This window comes from Nyctereutes procyonoides, unplaced genomic scaffold (assembly GCF_905146905.1).
Source record: "Nyctereutes procyonoides isolate TBG_1078 unplaced genomic scaffold, NYPRO_anot_genome, whole genome shotgun sequence".
In the NCBI taxonomy this organism is placed as follows: Eukaryota; Metazoa; Chordata; class Mammalia; order Carnivora; family Canidae; genus Nyctereutes; species Nyctereutes procyonoides.
Genome location: NW_026575129.1, coordinates 3,250,656 through 3,266,221, shown reverse-complemented (window position 1 = coordinate 3,266,221; position 15,566 = coordinate 3,250,656). Strand labels below are relative to the sequence as shown.

The following is a 15,566-nucleotide window of genomic DNA, read 5'->3' as shown; positions in this document are numbered from 1 at the left end:
CCTGCCCCAGCGAGGTCTTGGACACTTGCCGCTCCCCCTAGGGCAGAAACAGGGCTCTGGGGTGGTTCCCATAGGCACTTACTGAGCAGACACTGATGTGCAGCCCTGTGGCCATGTGATAGTGAGTCCAGTGAGAATGCAGGGCTCCAGAGTGTGTGGGGCTCTCCAGTAAGGGAGGAAGGATGTTCTCTCAGGTGCCCCATGCTATGGAAAGTGCTGTGCTCTTGAAGGAGTACAGGTAATGACTGGTCCCTTTTGGTGGGAGCGGATGGTCTGAAAGGAAAGGCTCCAGGGAAGAGACGTCATTGGAGCTAGACCTTGAAGGACAGATGGCAGGTGGCCATGTGCGGGTGGAGGATGCGGAGCCCACGGTGCTGAGGTGGGCACCTGCGGGCAGCCCACCTGCCTGGAGCCCTGAGAGGAGCAGGGAAGGCCGAGCTGTGTTCAGTGCACGCACAGCCGGAGCCTGGCGGAGCCTGGCAGGGTAATCCCTGGAAGTCCCAGGAAGCCTTCGCAAGCACCCTTGGCCGGTAGATTCCACGGAGGGACACAGGCAAGGGGGTTTGGTAGCACCGTGAGGACTGTCCTGCTGGGCCCGCGGCCGTGTTTGCCACTCCGAAACCTGAGCCTCCCGAGAGACCCTACTGGAAAAAGCATGCTCTGGGGTGATGTGGGCTCCCTTAGACATGGTTCACTTTTCTTTTCCTGATGGCAAATCAGAGCCATCACACAATGCGGAAGAATTTATTTCCCAAGGACGCAGAGGTAGTTGGACAAAAGCTTAACTAACAATGGTTTAAAAAAAAAAAATCTAAAGGTCACGGAGCTATTACATTTCTGTAGCTTAAGGATTCTGGAGTTACAGGTGGCTTCCCTTCTAAAGAGGACCCCTGTCATAAGTCAAACTCCAAGCACCCTGATGTTATTTTTACTACAGAAATGCAGTTTTTCAACGGGGATGCTTCCCACCCCCCTTTTCTTTTAGTTTAACGTAGCCTTAGTGGTTAAGGCTTCTACCGTTTATAGGCTAGGTGGCCACAAGCCAATGACTGCCCTCACCTGTGTAGGGACCCAGGCACCTGGTGCTGCCTTGATTATTGCCATTTTCCTGTGATCCAAGTCTGAAGGAAAGTTCTCTTTTGTGTGGGCTTTGCAGCACAGTATTGTTTGCTGTGGGTTTGTTTTTTTATGTTTTCTCCCCATTTAAGTGTTACTGGGTCCCCAGAATCTGTTTCACTAATTTATCGGCTGTCAGGCTGGTCTTAGTGCAAGAGTTTATGAAGGAGGACCCCCACCCTTTCCCAAGGGCTCCATGACTGGCCCAGCCATGGGTCCAGGGGCGTGTGACAGCCGTGGGCTGCTGCCTCTGTGTTCTCCCTACGATAGTAAATGTGAAGTGGTTTCTACAGGCAGCAATTACATTTGAAATAGGAGCCCTATAATGTCCTTCAGTGGGCTCCCACATCTCGCCACTGCACTGGGGGTTCTCGGATGAGAAACTACAGAAGAAGCACTCACAGGGCCTTTGGGTCTTCGGTCAGTATGTTCGTGTTTTGTTATCAACGGATACTTGGAAGTTCCTGCCCGCTCCAGTTCCCAAAGTTTCCTCACCTTCACTACCTGCCACCTGAGAGGTCCCATTAGACAACTCATTTCAAAGTAGCTGATTTAGCATCTGTCTGGAGAGCAAGTGCCATGCAAATTAGGCCTGAGGTCGGGGTGGGGGATGGTTGGGGAGGTGAGGCTGCTGCTCAAGGTGATCCATCTGTCAAGTAGTGTTTTAAGGAACATACTTCCTCTCCCTGGCAGGTAAGGGGTTTTCTCCTCCTTTGTTCTCACTACTAATACTCCTGCCTTTTTCCCTCCTGGAGACCTCAGGCTCTGCCCGGAACATTTTCATGATTCCTTCTGGTGATGTTAGAGGTCAGCATCCCTTCCTCACCAAAAACACAGGGGTTTCCTTACTGCTAAGGGCCAAGGGTGGGATGACAACTTCTGTGTCCCCATAGCAAGGTGACAGCTGCCTGGCAGGGCTGTGAGGTTTGTTCAGACAAGCAGATCACTCCAGATCCACCCCAGAGAGCCGCCTCAATGAGACTGTTGTCTGCCCCACGGAAGAGGAGCTGTTGTCCAGGGCTGCCATTAAGACAGTGAACTTTGTAGCTGTTTTGATGTGCCACTCAGGAGTCAAAGCTGGTTGTGGAGCAGCAGCAGCACCAATAAATGCCATGGACACAGGTGCCAGCGATGGTCCCAGCACCTCTATTTTCTCCCCATCTTAGGGAGACTGAACACGACCAGTGTGGTTCTCTTCCACCCAGTCCCTGCTAGTGGCCACCAGGCCCTCTGCATGCCACAGGCTGTGAATGAGAAGCCATCATGGTTTCTAAAAAGGATGGCCAAGACCAAGGTCTGTGGCCTGTTGAAATCAGTGACCGAGACATTAGACCTGGAAAGACGAACTAACATGGAAACCATTGTTTTTAGAAAGACATAGCACGTTTCTTCTGTCATTTTTGCAGCGTTGGCAGATGAAATGCTGCAGCCCAGAGATCATCACCAGTCTCTTTTTAAGGAAACAAACAAGGCAGTGACCTAATTCAGTCCCTTTACATTTATTATGCATTCAAACATTACCAAAGAAAACTGGAAAAGTTCCATTTCATAGTTTAGTTAACACAAAACATGTCTCCTAGCACACAAGGAAATGGGTATTGATGGGCATGGCATATATTTTGTTACATTGCTTAGCACTTTGCTAGTGCAAAATAAATGCAAAAAGATTTATTGTTTTGCCTGAAAAAGAAATTGTTGTATATGTGTATGCACGTATGAATACTTTAAAAAAAAAAGTGCCTTCTGTTTGCCACGCATTGTGCTAATCACCTTAGAGTCCACTTAGAGTTTTTCTGGAGAGTCCTACAGTCTATAGGAAATATTGAGAGAGCATTAAATGCTAAAATGTGTGGTCCTAACCAAGTGTGTTGTGAGATCAGAAAAGTGAGAGTTGTATGTGGGTTGGAAGGGAATTTAAAAATATGTCTTATAACTTCAAAGGGAGGCATATGGAAACACTAATGACTTTTTTTTTTTTTTTTTAAGTTGGCTGGTTTGTGTAGAAGTGAGTCGGGGTAAGAAAGATGCCCTGCTTGGCCTCGCGGTTGCACGTCTCTATCCTGCCGGCCCCCACCCTCGGCCGCTGATGCGGCCAGCTTGTCCAGAGACCCCCGGGGACTGCAACGCCTCATTCCTACCCCAGAGGACAGTGCAGAGGGCCTGAAAGCTCTCCGTTCCTCCGGGGAGTGGGATAGTCGAAGGTGATGGGAAAGTCAGTCAGTCAACGAATATTGGTTGAGCACCAGCTGTGTTTAAGGGTAGCACAAACCATTTTTATTGAGTGCATAGACGTGCTAGGTGCTGTGCTGAGCACTTCGCACCGCCCTTCATTTCCCTCAGTAACTCAGGAGAATACTGAGTTAAGTGCTTCCCCTCATTTCACAGAGGAGGCAACAGGCTCAGAGGGGTTAGCGGCTTGCCTGGGGTCCTCACGCTGTTCCTGAGCCACACAGCCAGGAATTTGAACCAGGCTGCAGACTTATGGCTCATGAAGCTGAGGGTCGTGTTTCCTGGTGCGTGCTTGGTGCTAGCCACAAGACGACAGAAAGGATTTGTAGTGTGTGGTTGCAGACCACGGGCAGCCTTTGGGTCTCAAACAGGATGGGAGCTCTGAGAGGAGGCGGCTCACACTGCAGTGCTCCTTTGCGTGGACCTCGTGTGGGGAGGGGAAAGGGTGCCAACGCAGATGTGGCTGCTCCCCCTCAGGACTGGTAGACAGGGTCGAATGTGAAGATTGGTGTCATGGGCAGCTGTCCTGCTGACCTGGGAGCCATGGTAGTCTCCATGGTGGTTCGGTCACACGTGCGGGCAGGCAGCAGGAAGGAGTGCGGTGGGCCGCCCTACTGTAGAGCAGTGACAAGTCATGCAGACTGGGGCAAACTGAAGAATTTATGTCGTTTCTAAAAAGAACAGCTACTTTTTTTTTTAAGATTTATTTATGTATTTTAGAGAGAAAGAGAGCGAGTAAGAGGGGCAAGGGAGAGGCAGAGAGAGGCAAACTCCGTGGTCAGCACAGAGTCTGATGGGGAGCTTAACCTCACCACCCACAATCACAACCTGGGCTGAAATCAAGAGTCTGATGCCTAACTGACTACACCACCCAGGTGCCCCGTGAGCCTTCTTAGCTCTAGTTGTTTCTGTCATGTGGGAACATAGGCCCAGTATTGCCAGGTGTATGGGTTTTTCTTTTTCCTCCCAAAGAAAAGCCAGAAATCTGGATTTTTACATTGTCTTGCAATCTTTATTTTTTTATTTTACTTTTTAAAAGATTTTATTTATTTATGTATTCATGAGAGAGAGAGAGAAAGAGAGGCAGAAACACAGGCAGAGAGAGAAGCAGGCTCCATGCAGGGAGCCCAATGCGGGACTCGATCCCTGGACTCCAGGATCACGCCCTGGGCCAAAGGCAGATGTTAACCGCTGAGCCACCTAGGTGTCCCAGTCTTGCAATCTTTAAATGCTACTAGTTTTTAAAAATGTTAATGGGTCAGCTGTTTATAAGCCTCTAGTTTTTGAAGCCTCTAGAAAAGTTGGAATAGAAATGGGAGCGTAGAGGTTGGAAACCCCAGGACAATAGACCACCTTGTGGGCCCACACCAGGGACAGCTCCCACCAGCGCTTCTCAAAGGGCAGTGTGCGAGTGAGTCACCTGGGGTCCTGCTGAAATGTATCCTGTCTGAGGGCTTCTGGGGTGGGTTTGGAGATTCGGAATAGGGGCTCTGTTGAGAAGGATTCTAAGGCAGTTTCTAGGCTTAGTGGCAAGCAGCATGATGTGATGAATTAGTGCCATCTACTGTGAGTAAAGAAAAGGCAAATGGCCCGACATCCTTGCCACCCCTGTGGTACACCAGGTGGTCACTTCCAGATCCCCCTAAAAAGCCAGAATTTGAGAACAGACCCAGCTCAGAAACTTTTGGTATCACATCCTTCCTTTGCTCCTCCATATATGAAAAACTTGGATTCATCTCTGTATCATCTGGGAAATTGGAATTAGATTATTAAGGTTTCAACTTGGGTGGGATAAAAGGAGAGTTAACTGGTTGGCTCTCCTTTTCTCTGCTGTATTCTGAGGGTAAAAAAATGTGTCTTGCATATGTTGGTGTTCTGTTACTTCCACGTGGCCTTGGCGTCCCTTCAGCATGGGGTCCATGGTGGGAGGAAAGGGTGGGTGCTGAGGAAATTGCTTTAAGCAGAAATCATCTTGTTTCCATTCACTAAGAGCTGTTCTTGGAGCCCTCTCCAGGTCCCCTGCCTGTGCTCGATGCCCTTGGAACTGTATGCCAGGAAACAATATGATCTTTCTAATTGGACAAGTGGGAGGAGAGGGACTGGGTGAGCCAGGATGGGCCGGCAGTTGACACTTAAAAATAGATCTTTTTCCTCATGAATAAACCATTTTGGGGGGACGACATGCCTCGCGCATTTCTAACCATCCCAGGCAAGTGGACGGAGGAGGCCAGCTGGGCAGGGTGCAGCCAGGTGGGTGGAATGCCTGCAGAGTGGGGTTGCCATGGCAACTCAGCCCCTTGGAGAGCTTCGGAGCCCTCCAGAGAGCATGGGCTGCTCTCAGATCTGAGGCCAAAGTGTATGTTCCAGTAGAGGATGGGTGGGGAAGTGTGGAGGTGGGAGGAGAAAGGCCTGGGAGCAGTGCTTCATACACTTTACTGTGCCTGTGAATGTTAAATACAGAATCAGATTCAGGAGGTCTGGCTGGGGTCTGGGGCTCTGCATTTCTCACAAGTTCCAGGGCGATGCCAATGCTTCTGTTCCAGGGGACACGCTTTAAGTGGCAGAGGATTTGAGTCCACTGTGATCTTCAGGCCTCTGAGGAAGGGTCAAGGTGCTCCAACAGGAGAATTACCTCCACTCCCTTTTTAATCATCTTGTATTTGGCCTAAGCTAAATAAAAGACCGAGGCTCTGACAGCTGCTCCCAGTTATATTGACGCTGTTCCTTGAGCCTGGTGGTGGTGTTCCGGACACTTGACCGGAACAACAAGATTACAAGGGTTGCGTTGTACTATTTTACTGGTAAGATGTGCATATATTTGGGCAAACCCTGACCACTGTAGATGTAATGACTAATCCAGTAAAGCACAAGCCTGTGCTTGTTGACGTATATGGAGACTCTTCTAAAGTAACAGAGCAGACTTTACCAAAATTGTAAGGGCGAAAGAATAGTCCAGACACTAAAGCTGTGAGGTGAAAGTTGTTCTGATAATTTTAAAGCCTTTATGACCATATAGGTAGCTTGCAACGTGACAGGGGAATAAGACAGTCCTTGAGAGGCCAGAATTCTGTTTCCATCTGTAGGACAATGAGTGTGACAGGCCCTGGTTGAGACTGGGGGGAAAATGTTGAGCTGGCTCTCTGAGCTGTTGGAGTTTCTTCTAGAGATGAGGAGAAACTTGTGCTCCCATCTCCCTGAAGACTTCCTTGGTGGGGAGGTCATCTTGCTGGGGCATCTGGCTGACGAAGAGCAGAGGCAACAACAGTTGGCAGAGCCCTAGCCCGGTTCCACTTGACTCTCCCCCGCAGGAGCTTGTCCCCCGTGCTGTTGCGGGCCACCCCCACTCACTGTGTGATCACGTTTGGTTGTCGGGCTGGTTTCCATCTATGGCATTGGTCTGATCCTTGGCACGGGCCCCTGAGGAACCGTAGTGAAATGTGGCTGCAGAAGCCATGACTGAGGGATCCTCATAGAAGGAAGCCCGGTGAACTCCCTTTGTGTGGGTCTTTTGATGGACTCCCACTTCCTGAGGGGCAATGCCTGCGCCTCTTCCAGGGGTATGAACAGCCAGTCTGATTATTAAAACTCTGAGGGCAGTAGGTTCCCGCTTGTGATTTTGACTATATTCTAGAAAGCGTTCCCCAGTGTGTCAGCATCCAGAGCCTGTTGTCATGTGGCAGTGGAGTAATGAGTCAGGCCTGTGGAGGGGCCCATAGCCGGGCTGTGGGGAGGAGGGACCTCGGGAACGGAGTCCAGGGCCAGCAGGCATGATGTGCCTGTGGTTAGTGTATGGGAGTTCCACACCAGGCTTGGCAGGGGAGCAAGCCCTAGACCTCCCTCGCTTCCTCTGCAGGGGGCTGCAGGGCTGGGAAGGCATCAGTGAGTGGGTGGGGATGGGATTTACAGGCAGAGCTGGGGCCCCAGACAAGGGGCTGGCTGGGGGGAGCCCCTGTGGATAGCTTTTCTCCCCTGGCTGTTGGCTCTGGTGGGGAAGGGACCCTAGATCTTGGTACTTCTCGGTTCTCCCCTCCCCTTTGTGGGGAACTGGGGCAATGAGGTGAGCAGGAGCTGAGACTGAGGTGGGGGGGTGTCTCTGCACCAGAGGGGGTTTCCTGAGGATTATCTTTATCTAGTTTCCTCGCACAGTGAATCACCCAGGGTCAGAGTCCTGGGGAGGCGTGGGGGCCCAATGCATCGATGCTAAGTGTAGTGTTCCAGGTCCGAGCTGTCTCTGATTCGTTGGCAAAACCACTCCTTATGTCTCACCTGTGGTGTGTGCTAAGGTTCAGGTGAAGCCTCCTTTCCTTTTGTGGGAAACAGAGAGCTAAAATGTAATGGGGAGCAGTCCTGGGACCCTGGAAAATAGGGTTTCTTCCTGGTTCCTCCTAAGAAGTTGATGGATTTTCTTCTTACATTCCAGCAAACTTGTTCAGCTTGAAACAAAAATGTTATTAAAGCTTTTAAGTTTTGCCATGGACTTACAATACAGGGCAAAAAATAATATTCTAAGATTTGAAAAGCTTAAGTTGAGGCGCTGTGTGATTTTGGCAGTTTCTCTAAGTGAAATCCCTGGGCCTCGTCACAGCCCCCCCTCCCCGTCACGGGTTGGCAAGAGCAGGAAGTTGCGCCAGAGCCAGTGGGGGGCGTGGGGGATAGCAAAGGCCTGGCTTGGCAGAGGAAGCCCAGGGCCCCGGGGGCCGTGGGGGCCAAAGCTTAGGCCCCTGCTCCCCCACGACCTGCAGCCAGCTCAGTAACAGGGGAAGTAGGGACGATTGACTCCACATCTGGAGTTCTGCCTTTATGTTCCTGTTTTGCTTTGACTCTGAGGGACAGTTGGGAAAAGAAAACCCAGCAGTCACACCGTGAGTGAGTCAGCGCCAGGGATGGGTGAGGCTTGAGGACAGGGAATCACTGAGTCACGGACACTGGAGCCGTGATGGTCCCTCGGCAGTTGGCTTCCCAGTGGCCTCCTTTGGGCAGGAACTGGCCGAGACCCCAGAGAGCAAAGCCGCTCACCCAAGGACACGCAGCTGGTTAGGGGAGCATGCTCCTGGACTCCCGATCCAGTGCTCCCTTCTGCATGCCAGTGTGCCCCCCGGGATCCCACTGACCTCCTGTTCCTCTCTGGGGCCCTCAGCAACGGCTGGGTCCAGGCCCCGGAAGCCACCCAGGCCTGACCTTTTAGCCTTTGGCTCCCAGGGGCTTCTCGTGTTTTCCCTCCAGGAGGGACTGCAGGTCCGAGGTCCCTCCACGTGTAACTTCTCAGGGGCCTGGTGGCCAGCAGCACTGCCCGTCCCTTCCGTCTGCCCCCACGCCAGCATCTGGTGTCAGCGCCGGTGTGGCCGCAGCTGCACGGCCGCTCCTTCCTAGGGGCCCTCTGGGTGCTTCTCTCCTCAGTTGCCCGAGGAGCTGCGGGGCGAGCCACCCTGCCAGGGCCCATGGCTGGAGCCGGGGCTGGGCGCCCCCTTCCCCGGGGAGCCCCGGCTGGCGGTCCCAGTAGTGAGTGCCCGCAGGCCTGCAGGCGGTGCCGGGGCCCAGGTCTGCGAACGGAGTAAAACCGCTTTAGTTCTGGGAATGAAAAGAAACAATTTGAGGTGTTGATAAATGCTTGGCCCATCTCTCTTCCTCTTTTCCAAGCCGATCCTGCCGACGGAGGTTTTGGCACGTGGCTTATTGCTTCACGGCCCCTGTGGCCGCCAGATGGAAAGGGGGAAAGGGCCCTTCTGTGCTCTTCCTCGCTGCGGGGGGGCGGGGAGCTCTGCCCTCGGACCGGAGCCCTCGGTGGCGCGGACACCGTCCAGTCGCAGAGCAGGGGGCCTACCCTAGTTCCTTCATTCCTCGCCTGCCCCCGGCCCGCCCGGCCCCCCCTGCTCCCCTCTGCCCCACTGGCCTGCCCAGGCCCCTGGCCCCCTCAGGCCCTCCTGGCCGCCCGGCCCATCCAGGCCCCCCAGGCTCCCCCCACGGCCTCCCCGCCTGCCCGGCTCCCCGTCCCTAGACCCCCTCAGGCCCCCCCAGGCCCCTCAGGCCCCCCCATGTCCTCCCGGCCCCCCCACCCCCCAGGCCCCCCCGCCGCTCCTGCAGCGCCCGCGGCCCAGCTACAGGCAGCGCCGATTCCTCAGTTTCTTCTCCTAGGCATTTGTCACCCGTCTTCTGAGGAATGTCCCCAGGCAACACTAGGTTCCTGTGGCTTGAATTACTGCCATACCTGATGGAACAAAGCTTCGTTTGTTTGAAGATGTGACTCAGGCTGTGCTGCGCGTGGCCAGCATTGGTGGGGCCATGGGGGGGACACAGCAGTGGCAGCGTGGCCACCCGGGCCCGGGGACTGGGAGGACAGTGGTGGGCCTAGCGCGGTGGGGGATGGCGGGGGACAGCGCCGCAGGGGGCTCCTGGCTCCCCCCGATCCTCGCCTCTAGGTCCCGGGGAGGCCGGCATGGGTGTCATCTCAGGAGAGTGACCCCAGAATTATTCGGGGGGATCCCGCGTTTGAGTTCCTAGGGCAGAGAGCGAAGTCTGAGGGGCCCGGGTGACACCAGGACCTTTCCGTGAGGTGACGGCTCGGGCCCTGCGCTCAGCTGCCCCGGCCTGGGGATTCCAGGTGCATGGGCCAGCCACCGGGTCCCCTGAGGGGGAGCCCTGGGAACTGGGGACTGCCTGGCGGTGGCAGGCGCCTTCTGTCTTCTTGCTCCGCAATCACTAGCTTGGGACCCTTCATCCTTCAAGTCCCCATCGGCATCTTTCTGGTCACTTTCCCCGACGGGAAAGGCTGGCGGCGCTGAGGCAGGTCCTTGGTTTTTATCAGGGTGTTTTGTTTTTCTTTTGTGCTTCACTGAGGTACAACTGACAAAACAAAAATTGTGATAAATTTAAGGTTACAATGTGATGATTCCTACCACTGAGTTAATCAACACCGCCACCCCCTCACACAGTTACTTTGTGTGTTGGTGTGTGACCGGGCCAGGTCCCTTGTAGTAGCTTTCCCAGAAAACCTCTCCTCGTCTTGTGCGTTTAAATCTCATTGTCCACCCCATCTGTAAAGGAAATGTAGATTTTTTTTTTTAAGCTTGGCACATCACCACCCCCTCCCTGTAAGGTAGGATTTCTTTCAGGGCCAGCTGTATGGTAAGACAAGTAAGGCACTCCTCTTTGTGCAAAATTTAAGGGTACACCAAAAAATCCAGTAATTAAGATAAATGATGTCTTCATACAATGTTACAGTGCCATTTTGGAACCTGGGGTAAAAGGAGAAATTGGTAATGCTGATCTGTCTTTAGTTAAAATTTTATTTTGGTTCATTGTAGATTGTGAAGTTAATTGATTTTTTTTACATGATTGCATATTAAAATATCATTTAGCATGATTGATCATGTTTTGGCATCTCCTTAAATGTTGTGCTTAGGATGAGTAAAAATCCGCCTCATAAATGTAGCCGCTCTTAATCTCCTCACCCCCCGTTCTGATCACAGGTTTCTCATAGTGAAGAAGAAGAGAATGGGCATTGGGTAGGAACCTGGCAGTCTCTGCCTCGGAGAAATTACCTCGTGCCTACTTAAGTTCCTACCCATCGTCTGATGTGAAATGAGTCAACTTGTGGTCGAGGGGAAAGCACTGGCAGGCAGGGCTGTGGGGGCATTACTGCTACCACACAAGACTTGCTCCAAAACAATCCCAGCCCTGTGGGAGTCACCTTGAGATGGCATCTCTGTTTCTGCATGTGAACTCCTCAGGAGGGTTGGGTGTGGTTGGTAACCAAGGATGACTCCGTGTGTGTTGGGGCCAGCTTGGGGTTCATGCTATAAAAGTGGTTAATAATGTCTGGCCCAGTAGTTAGAGTCAACAACCCCAGAGACAGAGCTTCTCAGAACCACTGACACAACATCTTACCAGTTGCTCTAGAACTCAGGGCACGTGAGCTCACTAAACGCGAGTCCTTATCAGGAAAGGAATTAATGAAGACATGATATCAGGATGCATCTCTCCAGCTCCCTGTTCCATGTGTAGACATCTCTCTCAGAATGACTCTTTATCTTTCAGCTTGGTTTCCTGTGGACCTTCATGGTTGTGGCCTTCTCCACAAAGGACTATTAGAGAAAGAGTAGACTAGGCCACATGTGTTTGTGAAACCAAAACCAATTAATTTGTGGTTTTTAAGACCTAATGATGTAATTTGATCAGAGAGTTTAGAATTTGGGGTAAGTTTTAACAATCACCTGGCGTATCAGAGAAGCCATTTAAAATTTCATGACAAAATTATTTGTAACTTTAGAAAAGTTCCTACTGAGGGTGCATAGCTATGAGTTGAAGTGCCCTTGAGTCATTACACTAAAAATAAAGTGCTTATTGGATCTTATGGCTTGACTCGTATCATCAGAAGCAATAACGTGGTAATCTTGTCTTTTGGGGAATAGTTCTGGTGTAGGCAAGAAGGCATCCACAATCTGCTGTACTGTGGTTCAGTGTACTTCTCTTCCTTTTTTTCTTCTAGTTTCCAGAAATTTTGCCTCAGGTGGATTTTATACATTATTTTCTACAAATCGTTAAATGAGTCAATACCTAAAACAAAAGGAGAAGTGCTTTTGGAAGAGCTGCTACATTTACAGGCGGGTTTTTACAAGGGCGTTCCAAAACATTTTGTGGCTATGATTCATACGCTGCTGCTTTTGTGGACTGCATTGCACAAATTCATGATTCAGTCTGTCAGATGATTTCCCTTCTTGAGAATACATAGTACTTTGACAATTCTGTGGTTTGTTTCACAAATCCTTTCACCTGTCTTCCTTGTGTGACGCTTTCTGCTCCATCCCACGTGAAGCCCTGCTGCCCGCACAGTGCAGAGCCCTTCTCAGAGGCATCTGAAAGCTTCACGCTTTGGGGGAAAGCGTTACAGTTTATCAGTTCTTTCCAAGCTTCCACAGGAATGCTGTGGCAGTAAAATGAGGTTCCCAGAATAAGTACTTTTCAGTCCTTATAGGGTTCCAAGTATTGGTATGAGTAAGCTTTTTTCTTTTCTTTTTTAGTGTGGCTAAACATTTAATTTTAAGCTGTGAAGGTGCTTGCCTTTGGCAGAGCTCTGCTAGTTAACATTTGGTTGGCTGTGTCCAATTGACAAATTTCTGAAGTAGTTTTTCAGATTGTGTTAACCGTACACTGGTTAAAATAGAAGTACTTGGTTGTCGGTATCTATTAGCATCTTTTGAATATGGATGCTCTGTCTTGGATGTTGGAAGGAATGCCGTATATTTATTGATTTGCTCAAATGGCCTAGAGCTTAGTGTCCCCATCTGTGAAGCCTGTCTGGAAGCTTCAAGGGAGCTCAGTAGCTGGGCACGCATGGTGCACAGCCCCACACCTGCCACTCTAGAAGGCCTGTAAAAGGTGCCGTCGCCGATACTTGTTGCTGCAGAAGCATACTCTGCAGCACACGCACAAACATAGCAACGAGCTGAAAAGCACCGTAGGGGACGGTCTGAGAGCATGAAGTCGGGGGTGTGCACACAGAGTTGGGTTCAGGCAGTCTGTCTGGCAGGTGTGTTTTAACTCAGAAGCCCGCAGCAGACACAGTTCTGTAGCTGAAGGCCCACACGAAGTGCAATGGTTCAAACATTTCAGGATTTTGTTTCTGGGAGCTCAGTCACCCTAGAGAGAGATCCATTTTTAGAAAGACGGTTGTGGTTCAGAGATCACTTGTAATCCATGAGAAGTCCGGGCTGCTGTCAGATTCAGAAAATGGAGAAGGAGGGTTATCAGAGAAGCAAGAGAAAGGAAAAGTTGAGATCGGTGCATATTGGATGTTACCCTTCATCACCCCAGCTGCTGTCCCTTGCCTGCTCTCTTCAGGACTCAGAACTGGAAGCATTGCTGACTCCACACTCCTAGCCGGGCAGCTCAGTAAACGTTGTGTAGGTGAATAAGTAAAGCGGGGATGGGGCGCAGATAGCTGATTTTTTCCAGTTGAATGACATTTTTCAATTCTTCTTTTGATGGGAAAAACTATTGTAATAAGGAAATTTGAGAATTTCACATTTTTTCCCTTTCTTTCCCCATGCATGAAGTAAAATCTAAAATCCTCCATTCCTTAACCCACTAGAAGCGGCACAATGAAATCGACCATCCAGATCCATTTTCAGGCAGAAATGGTGTATGTAAAATTTGCAAAACACAGAAGGGTCAGGTGGAAATAATGAGACAGGACACCGATCCAAATTTCTGATCCTTTTGAATTAAAAATTGTCCCAGGCCATGCGGCGGGCTGTGTGCCCCCAGGAGGCCAGCCACATGGCCATGTCTCAGCCTTTTGCTCTTCTGAGCTCTGGATGATTTCTCATTGGAACTTTTGAAAAAAAATTTCATCAGCCTTGAGAGCTCTCCTGAAGCTTGATCTTGCTTCCTGATTTCCAGACAGAACTGAGTTGAAAACCTAGTAACCGGGTCCGTTTGTTTTTGTGTCTCCAAGGTGTCTGGCCCCATGGTAGCGCGCCCAGCCAAGGCGGGAGAGAAACGCGTACTTACTCAGATGGAACGCTGACAGGAACAAAGTCTGGAAATGGTGACTTGACAAAATGTTGGCTGGGGAAGTCCAGTTCTCCTTCAGGCAGGGCTAACCGTTTCCCAAATTCATTCTGACAAAGTGAGTTTAGCATTTGGCTTTCGGGAGTTTCTCGAAATTTTAAGTTAGGATATTTTAAGTTAGACATATATTTGTTGCCCGTTTTTTCAGATTTCTGGCCTCTACTATGTGTTGTGTACTTTACTTACATCAAATATTTTGCTTTTTAAGTTGTGCCATAGAAGTTTTAATCTTACACAAATTACCCTGGGATGGAAATGCCATGTGATGTCTGATTCAATGTTGGGGTCAAGTGGAGGGCGCTGCATGACCTCCCTTCAGGAAAGAATGGAGGGTTGTCTTGTTTTCCTCATTTGGTTGTTAGAGTGCATTCAACTGACAACAGCAGAACAGTACATCAGGGTGAAACATCCTCGCCTCCACTGGGTTTCTGGTGGACAAGACCAAGGCTTAGACGATGGATGTGTGGGCGCCCTGTTGAATGTTGCTGTGCGGGGCCCTACACGCTGGGCACAAGACTAGTACTATTCTGGGTTATTCAGTGTACTTTAATGAGGAAAGGAAAAATGTGGTGCATTTGAATGACATAATGGACAACTGTGTGTCACGGAGATACATGCGAAAGCCAGGTCAGAAAACAGACACTGAAGGGGGTCTTTCACTACATACTTGCAGGCTTTGTCTCGCAAAGAAAGGCTCGGTTGTGTTTTTGAATGGTTAGTTAGGCACTATCTCCAATTTTGTGTTGCCTCCCCTGTGAGTCAGATGACTGTCTGAAACAGCTTTTGGGACTCCAGCTACTGGATCAAGTCAGTGTTGCCAAACTTAGGAAAGCTTGGATGCTGCTTGGCTCTGTGCTTGCATTTGAGTCTTCCATCCAAAGCCAGGCTGTGAGCAGGAGAGGCATTCTTTGGTGCGTGCGTACATGTGTGTGCACACCTGTGTGTGTGTGTGTGTGTGTGTGTGTGTGTGTGTGTGTGTGTGTGGAGGCCGTGGAGGTGCTGGATGCCAGCAGCCAAGGGAGGCTTCTCTCAATCCAGGAAGGTTCCCCGCTCCGCACTATAAAGTCCTGCCGGCCGTGCTGAAAGCCAGGGGACATCTAGGAGGACAGATCCTTGTCTGCAGCTCCTCATTGCTCCCCTAAAAGCCAGTGGACCCTGGGGAGCCCTTGGGGGGCTGTGCCACCCTCTGCGGCAGGCTCCACTGTATTGACAGGAACAAGCAGTGAGACTGCTCTTGGCCAGAGGGTCTCTGGTGCACACACCTTCCTCCCTCCTTGATGTTTGCCCTCCTGGCTTCATCGACTTATGACATCCTCGTGGTCTCCCAAGTGCCCACCGTCTTTAACTGTTTAGGTGCTCATTCTTACCATGATACCCACTCCTCAGATTGATGTCTATTTTAATTTGTGGCCCAAGTAGTTTTTAAAAGGTATGAAGTTTTACCTTTTCTACTTTGTATCAGACTATCTGTGTTTGATGGAGAACGATTTTTCCATTTCATTTCTTTTCTCTTTATTCTTAGCCCACTTTCATCCCAAAAGGGATTAGTGTAACTTGACTTCTATCAAGGTTAGTATTAATACGTGGTTGTGTTTCTAACATACTTGCCATAAGTGCCCTTGTCCAGACTGTTTAGACACGAGCTCTCTGGG

The 15,566-nt window shown here is 50.5% G+C and overlaps 1 protein-coding gene across 6 annotated transcripts in view; it reads left to right on the top strand.

Annotated features, from left to right (window-relative positions):
* Positions 1-15,566, top strand: part of LHFPL2 (LHFPL tetraspan subfamily member 2) — a 152,822-nt gene that overhangs the window by 94,443 nt on the left and 42,813 nt on the right. The window contains exon 1 of one of the 6 annotated variants that reach the window (XM_055342216.1): positions 5,518-5,595. The exons of 4 other annotated variants lie outside the window; for them this stretch is intronic. The gene's annotated coding sequence lies outside the window, so the exon portion shown is untranslated. Of the gene's footprint in view, positions 1-5,517; positions 5,596-13,900; positions 13,973-15,566 lie in introns of those variants that run through there. One more of the 6 variants, XM_055342217.1, reaches the window with a different exon arrangement.